Source organism: Marmota flaviventris, chromosome 6 (assembly GCF_047511675.1).
Source record: "Marmota flaviventris isolate mMarFla1 chromosome 6, mMarFla1.hap1, whole genome shotgun sequence".
NCBI classification, from domain to species: Eukaryota; Metazoa; Chordata; class Mammalia; order Rodentia; family Sciuridae; genus Marmota; species Marmota flaviventris.
In genome coordinates, this window is record NC_092503.1 from 104,964,648 (window position 1) to 104,973,392 (window position 8,745).

At 40.8% G+C, this 8,745-nt stretch overlaps 1 pseudogene; it reads left to right on the forward strand.

The window, feature by feature from the left end:
- The first annotated feature begins 2,138 nt into the window (after window positions 1-2,138).
- Window positions 2,139-8,069, forward strand: LOC139706122 (trimeric intracellular cation channel type B pseudogene; annotated as a pseudogene).
- Window positions 8,070-8,745: the final 676 nt, after the last annotated feature.

Sequence of the window (8,745 nt, forward strand, 5' to 3'; positions counted from 1 at the left end):
ATAACATCTGACTTCATGGTACTTTGGTACTTGGTATACACACACATACACACACCCACACACACACATACACACACCCACACAAATACAGTCATCTGATCCTTGATAAAGGTGCTAAAACATGCATTGGAGAAAAGAATGTCTTTTAAGCAATGGTGTTGGAAAATAGACTATGCATATGTGGAAGAATAAGGCGTGACTTTTATTTCTAACCCTGCACAAGTCAACTCAAAGTGGATCAAAGTCCTAGGAATTAGGTCAGAAACTACGCAAGTCCTAGAAGAAAAAGGAGGTTCAACACCTAATATACAGGTACAGGCAATGACTTTCTCAATAGGAACCTGAAAGCTCAGAAAATGATGCCTACTTTTCTGACAGAGGATTGATATCCAGAATATATAAAGAACTCAAAAAACTCAACACCATAAAAAATAATCCAAATAATAAATGGGCAAATCACCTAAACAAGACACTTCTCAAAAGAAACACAAATGGCCAACAAATACATGAAAATATTATTAGCAATTAGGGAAAAGTAAATCAAAACTACACTGAGATTTCATCCCACTCCAGGTTGAATGGCAGCCATCATGAATATAAACAATAATAAATGCTGGAGAAGATGTGGAGAAAGAACAACACTGTTGGTAGGATTGTAAATTAGTACAACTACTATGGAAATTAGAAGAGAGGTTCCTTAAGAGACTAGGAATGAACCACCACCCAGTTGTACCACTCCTCAGTATTAAGTCTAAAAAATTAAAATCATCATACAACAGTGATACACGCACATTCATGTTTATAGCAGCACAATTCACAATAGCCAAAGTATGGTACCAGCCTAGATTTCCATCAATGGTTGAAAAAAGAGAATATGGAATGTATAAAGGATGGAGTTTGACTTAGCCATAAGGGAGAATGAAAATTTCCATTTTCATGAAAATGGATGGAACTTGACAACATTATATTAAGTGAAATAAGCCAGAGTCAGAAAGTCAAGGGTCACATGTTTTCTCTCTTTGTGGAAGCTAGAGAGGAAAAAACAAAGAAAGGAGGGGAGGGTCTCATGAGAATCAAAGGAAGATCAGTAGAGTAGAGGAAAGGAAGCAGGGGAGGGAGGAGGAGATGGAAAGGGAAAATCCTGGGGAATGACATTAGACAATTACATTGTTATATTGTGTACACATTTGAATATATAACAACAAATTCCACCATTATGTACAACTATCGTGAACCAATAAAAAATATAGAAAATAAAAAATGAACAAGGAGCCAGACCCTATGGTGTAGGCCTGCTACCTGGAGGCTGAGGCAGGAGCATTCCTTTGAGCCAAGACATGGAAGAATCCTGTTTCAAGCTGGTCTCCTGCTATGCTCCACTGCTTTGGTTGAGGAATTTTATCCTGTGTACTGTTTGCAGAGCTTCCACTGAGGTTTCTTGCAAACCAGCCTGGAAAACAGCAGACCCACCTCCAAAACAAAACAAAACAAAAACAAAAGAATGACATTCTGTGGCAAATACAAAGAATACTAGTCAGTTTTAAGAACCACAATAAAAAGGTAATTAGGGCTGAGGATGAAGCTCCCCAGGGATAGAGGGATTGCCCAGCAGACACAAGACCCAGAGATCAATCCCTAGTATATTTACATTAAAAAGCCCTCATAAAAGAGGAAATTGTGTCATTTGTGACAATATAGATAAACCTAGAGGAGACAATGCTCTCACAAATGATCTCACTTATACGTGGAGATTGAGGCAGGCACGAGGGGTGCTGGTTAGCACAGGTTGAGAGTAGAGAGAAGAGGGGAGACACTGGTCAAGGGGTACAAAGTTTCAATTAGATAGGAGGAATTACATCTGTGCCAAACTATAGCACATCAAGATGACCACAGTGAATAATAATGTAGTGTATGTTGCAAAATAGCTAAAAGAGGATTTTAAATGATCCGGTCACAGGAAATGATAAATGTTTGACCTGAGAGATATGCTAATTACTCTGATTTCACCATTATAAAATGTATATTTGTATCAAAACATCACACTGTGTCCTATAAGTCTATACAACTATGTGTTAAGGAAAAGAAAATAAAACTAGAGGCCAGCTGGCAAGGCCCAGTCTCAGAGGTAGGTTGCAGCCATGGACTCTCCATGGGAGGAGCTGGCACTGGCCTTCTCCTGCACATCCATGTTCCCCTTTTTTGTCATCACCCACATCTGGTGTCTGTGATGGCACTGAAGCATCAGCTGGTAGGAGTGGAAGGGGCATGGAAGAATCCTGTTTCAAGCTGGTCTACTGCTATGCTCCCTGACTTGGTGGAGGAATTTTAACATGTGTACTGCTTGAAGAGCCTCCACTGAGGTTTCTTGCAAACCACATTAATATTTTACTGGCATCTTCAATCTGGTATATTACATATATTTTTGCCCATGGGACCTAAATTCCCAGGACTATTCATTCTTATCTGCTCAACTTCTGGCTGTAGGAATGAAGGAGTGATCAGAACTTGGAAAACAGAAGGTGGAGTCACACATGCTAATAGCTATTACCAAAATGGCTGGTCAGTCATGATAGCTATTGGATGGGCCCAAGGTGCAGCTGGTATCACTATCATGAATTTTGAACAGTTGGTAAAGGAGATTGGAAACCAGAGATGATGAATGGCGAAAGATGTCCTATCCTTCCAAGGTAACCTTGCTGGGGTCCCTTCACATTTCAGCACACCAAGCATCTGACCACATCAAAGCATAATCTTATGTTCCTTTATACCATCTTTCTTGTGGCCAAAAAAGATAACCATCATAGTTACACAGTTTTCTTCTATGACTCTTAGTCCTTTTGAATATATATTGAGTTGGCTGCTCTTTGGCAGCAACAGTTTTCATTGTATGAAAAGAAATGTGGAACAAACTCATCTTCTAATGGTTCAGATAATGTTAAAAGGAAATATACTAAGAACACTGAGTAAATTTACTTGAGTCTAGAAGGCAAAAAAAAATTATTTTCTACCTTTCAGATTGTGATAAATATTTCTATGCAGATGATGTGAAATTACGATTATATATAAGGAATGGAGGTGACAAAAATAAATAAATTCTATATTAGGGTGACTACCACTTTCTTGATTTTAATTCTTGAGTGTCATGAGTATATCATTTGAATTTTTTTTCTGATATAAAATTTCTCTTGTGGGTATTTAAATATTTTACATTGATAAAAGAAATTATCAAAATTTTAAAGATTGGGTATTTTCATACACTTAAAAATCTGAATCTATTTAAGTGTTAGTTCAGCAGAATTAAACTTTTATTTTACATTGCCATCATAATTCTTAGGTATGAAAAATTAATTGATTAAAAAATTAAAATTCCTATTTAATTTTGAGTACTGAAGACTGTAAACTTTTCCTAAAATACTTTATAAGTGAAAATAAATTGCTAGTTTATTACAATGTAATTTGTAAATAAATTGCTAGTTTATTACAATGTCAACATTGTAATTTTGCTCACATTAAATGGAAAGTACCTGAAATTTAACTTAATTTTATCTCTAATAGTATTTTTCAGTAAAAACACAATATTGTTAGTATAAGTTAGCATGAGTTTGAAATCTGTTTCATGCCCTTGTTTCATTTTTTTATTAGTTACACATGACAGTACAATGATCTTGACATATCATACATTTGAATCAAATGGGGTATAATTTCTCATTTTTCTGAGTGTACAGGTTGCAGAATCACATTGGTTATACAATCACATATAATGCAGCAATATTAGTGTCTATTTTATTCTGCTGCCCTTCCTATCCCCCTTCCCGTCCCCTCCCCTCCTATCACTTCTCTCTACCCAATCTAATGTGACACACTTCTTCGCCCCCCCCCCCCCACATCATCATACATGTATTTTGTATAACAATGAGGGTCTCCTTCCATCCTCCATGCAATTCCCCTTCTCCCTCTCTTTCCCTCCCACCTCTCTTCCCTATTTAGTGGTAATCTTCTTCTCATGCTCTTCCTCTCTATCCCATTTTGAGTCACCCCCGCCCTTATTTTAGAGAAGACATTCGGCGTTTGTTTTTTTTTTTTTTTTTGGTATTGGCTAACTTCACTTAGCATAATCTGCTCTAATGCCATCCATTTCCCTGCAAATGCCATGATCTTGTTATTTTTTAGTGCTGAGTAATATTCCCTTGTGTATAAATGCCACATTTTTTTTTATCCATTCATCTATTGAAGGGCATCTAAGTTGGTTCCATAGTCTGCCATAAACATTGATGTAGCTGTGTCCCTGTAGTATGCTCTTTTTAGGTCTTTTGGGTATAGTCCGAGAAGGGGAATAGCTGGGTCAAATGGTGGTTCCATTCCCAGCTTTCCGAGGAATCTCCATACTACTTTCCAAATTGGCTGCACCAATTTGCAGTTCCACCAGCAATGTATGAGTGTACCTTTTTCCCCCGCATCCTCGCCAACACTTGTTGTTGTTTGACTTCATAATGACTGCCATTCTTACTGCAGTGAGATGAAATCTAACCCTAACCCTCAAAAGAAAATCGGGGGTGTGATTGTTTTATAAATTACTAATTCCATGTTCGATAATTTTCAGTGTTCCAAAATTACAAAACATGCTTGGTTTTTTTGTTCCCCTTTTCTCTCTCTTTAAAACACACTTATTTCAACTGGAGAGAAAAACTTTCACGATTCACATGTTTTCTCTGACTTTGGTTGTTCTGAATACATTGCTAGCAGTTGTCTTAATGATTAAAAAAATATTATCTCCATTTAATTTTTTTCTTCCATGTCTCCTTTCTAGTGGCTACTTTCTTAGTTTCTTGTTTGAATATCCCATGTTAGATTACAAATGGTTATGTTTAGTTTTAATTTACATGCACATGTATTATTAATTTTAAGTGAAAACTGATTAGCTTTAAGTGAAAATGCTCAGCTCTGGTGAGAACTATCCATGTACAATTGATAGTAATCAGCTAAGAAACAGATCAACAGAAATCTCATTGATTGAAGAATGGTGGCATTAAATCTGGTTTCTTACTAGCAAAATAAAAAACAAACAAGAAAAAATATTAAATTGTGCTAGAGTTTCTTTAACTTATAACCAAAAGTACACTTCCAACATTCAAACTCTGTGACATGACTTCTTATGCCAAGACTATGAACCTACTCCCTGTATCAGGTAGAAATTTTAGATGGCTTAGAAGTACTCACATCATATTCAAGTTGAAAGTTCAGGTTCAGGTGGAGTTTAGCTGTCATTGGGTGTTGCTCAATAAGCATCACTCAATGGGGACAGACCAAACTGGAGCAGAGAGAGAGGGGCTATGCTTAATGGAAGAGCCAAGCCTTGATACTTTCCCAGCACAGTGCCCCCATTCAAGTACAGCCTTGCTGGCAATGTCACCAGTAATTAGATTAGATGAGCTCTTTGCAGATTTCAGCCACTTCTGCTCTCAGAAGCAACTTCTGCACTAAAATCTCTCAGGATCCAAACACCCTCACACATTTCAGCCATTCTAATCTGCTCCTTTTCCTGCCATTGACTCCAAGATCCAGTAGGTCTCCTTTCTTCTGGCCATAACTGCCCTAGCTCTCCCAGGGCAACTCAGGAGCCCCATCAGGCTGCCCCCCATGGGCCAATCGAACACCAACCAGTCTCCCTTAGGGCATCTGCATCTCTGGGCCCATTTGACCCTCATATCAGACAGGTCTATAAGCACACTCTACACCTTTCCAACCACTATAGACCACCCCCCCCCCACACACACACACTTGCCCTACTTCTATTAACTGCAACACCACCCTTGGTCACTTCTAACTGACGCTTTCCCCTGACCCTCTGGCTTCTCCAGGCAGCTCCTAAAACCCTTTTTACAGCTTAACAGTCACTACCTTGGTACCAACTTTCAACTACCTTTATCCTAGAATCCTGCAAAGACTTCTTCCTAAATACTGTGTCTATCTCCTGTTGTCACCATAATGCTCCAAGCCAACTCCAGCAGCTGCATCTGTTGATTTTAACATAGGATACCTCTACTCTCCCATCAAAGCCCACAGGTGCCACAACCTGCTGTTTAGCATCACCCTCTCCCCCATTTCTCTGGTCACATCTCTCCTAGGCTGAGCTCAAAGCAGGCTGCCCTGTCTCCTTACCCTGTCTCAACAGGATATTACTGCAAAGCAATCTCCCTGGGGACTGCTCCTGCCTCTGCCTTCCAACCATCAGACCTCCTCTCCACATCCTTTAAACAATCCAAAGAAGGTAGTAGTGGTGGTGGCACAACCTCATGATGTACTAAAACCACTGATTACACACTTTCAAAGTCTGACTTCTGATAAATGAATTACATCTCAATAGTAATAGTAATAACCATGCTTACCAGAAAGCTCCTTGTGCTGAAGTTTGCCTTGTCATTAAACACCCTTTCCCCCTCCACTCTCCCCTGGGACTCCTGGACTCACAAGAATACCAGGGGCTTTCTCTGAGTTGACCTTGGCCGCCAATGCTGAGTTCCTGAATACAAAGCAAAAGCACTGTTCAGCGTGGTTTGAAGTTTTGGGCGCCAAACTTTACCGAATTGCTGAAGATCACGTCACCCCGACTTGGACCTAAGAAAATCAAAACTATTGGTTGACATAAAAGCAGAGTGAAGGTGCTTGTGGGCGCCTGGGGGTGGGCGAGCTGCATCTGGGTTTCGGGGTCTCGGGCTGCTTGGCAGTTAGGGGAGTCTGTGGGCTGCGAGAATCAGACCCCGCGGCTGAGATATCCGCAGTCCTGAGCGGGATGTGGAGTCCCACACACTTCAACTAGCATCCGCCTGGATTGTGGTGGGTGGATCTGAAAAGCTGAGGAGCCCTCCCACCCCTTCCCAGGGCCACCTTTGGGTTCTAGGATCAGATCACTTCCTAGGGCTCAGTTTCCTGCCAGGAGCAGAATTCCCTCCTCAGGGAGGGACTGACTGAAAACCCCCAGATCCAAAGGAAAACAAAGACTAATTTCAAGGAAAATCCTCTCAATGTTTGGACCCTTCAGTGAGGATCCTAATCCGGACCCCACAGTGTGATCTCCAGGGAAGACTGAAGTGACTTTCACTGAACCTTCCCAGGAATAGCAAAGACAGCGCACAGCACCCTGGTGAGGAGCCCTGCCTTGTGTCTCTTTATTTTGGCTTGTCCCAGGTGGACGCAGTCCCGTGTCTTGGCAACGAGCCTTCAAAAAACAAGATGAAAAGGAACGGAGAGAGTGAAGAAAAGAGGGTCCTGGAGAGAAAGGTTGAAATGCTGAAGAAAGGAGAGGAGAGGAAGAAAGGTGGGGGAGGGGAGGAGAATTTAAAAAGCAAGGACAGCCTGTCTACTAATCCCTGCCAAGAAGCAAGAGAGTTGGGGTGTTGGCCTGGGTGGGTGAGAGTTCCAGCGGCCCTGCCGCTGCCTGGAGCCAGTGCCTAGGGAGTCAAGGCTCCCTGACCTGTCAGACCCATCATCTGCAGCAGCCAGGCCTTGGCACAGCAGGGAGGCCTGCTGCAGAAGCCCATGCCATGCATCACTGCAGCTGGGTCCACAACCTCAATTTCCCACTACTCAACCTCCATTGAGAAAATGGAAGTGGGGCAGACATGAATGAATGGTGGGAATATAGAATTGACCAATAGCATTAGATCATTTCCAAACCTGATTGGACAAAGTCTGGACCAATAGCATTGGTACATTTTTCAAACTCTAATTAGCATAACTTTGAGCCAATCACAGTGACCCAAGGGCTATATAAGACCTCTTGCCAGACACATTTCGCAGAAGATAACTGAAGACAGCGGAATAGAAGAAGACGGCGAAAGAGAAGAAGACGGCGGCAACAGAGGAAGACGGCGGAACAGAAGAAGACGGCGAAAGAGAAGGCGGCGGTAACAGAGGAAGACGGCGAAAGAGAAGAAGACGGCGGTAACCGAAGAAGACCCATCCTCACTCAGTGTGTTGAACTGCGAGTCTTCTACACTCATCTTCAACAAAAACTTGCTCCATCTGGCCTGAGGATTCCATTCTTCGCGTTTGTGGGAGAAGACCTTTAAAAGAAAAGGACGTTGAGGGTGAGTTGCTGGGGTGTGCTGCTCTGCACAAAATACCTTTATTTTATTTACTTATTTTTATGCGGTGCTGAAGATGGAACCCAGGGCCTAGCATGTGCCAGGTGAGCGCTCTACAGCTGAGCCACAACCCAAGCCCCCCCCCCCCCCCCCAAGTCTTGAACATTCTTATAGTGAATTTTTGCTTTTTGTAGTTGTTCTTGTTATTGACAAATCTAAAAGATGTTTTTGTCCTTCTTGTGAAAATTGTTTTTCTCAAAACCCAGTATATCTATCGTTGAGGTATCTGAAAGTTAGGCTTCCGGATCCTGATGTAAGAAAACGTAGGGTAGCTAGTACTAAGTTCAGGAGGAACCAGGAAAAAATATGCAGGGAAGACAAAAAGAACCCCTGAAAAATGTAAGCTGTCAGGTCTTGATTTACATGTGCTTATACACATAAAGAGGTTTTTCATCCTATGATTAAAATTTAATCCAAATATTTTAAATCTAGTTTTATGAGGATTTTTCCTCACAAGTTAAAGTATATCTTATTTGGCTTTGAAATTAAATAGTCATTGAATAATTAATGTAATAACTAATTTTGCTAACAATAATTTTAATATTTTCCTCCTTGTTTCATCTATTCATTTCATCATTTTCTTTCCATGTCTTTTGCATTT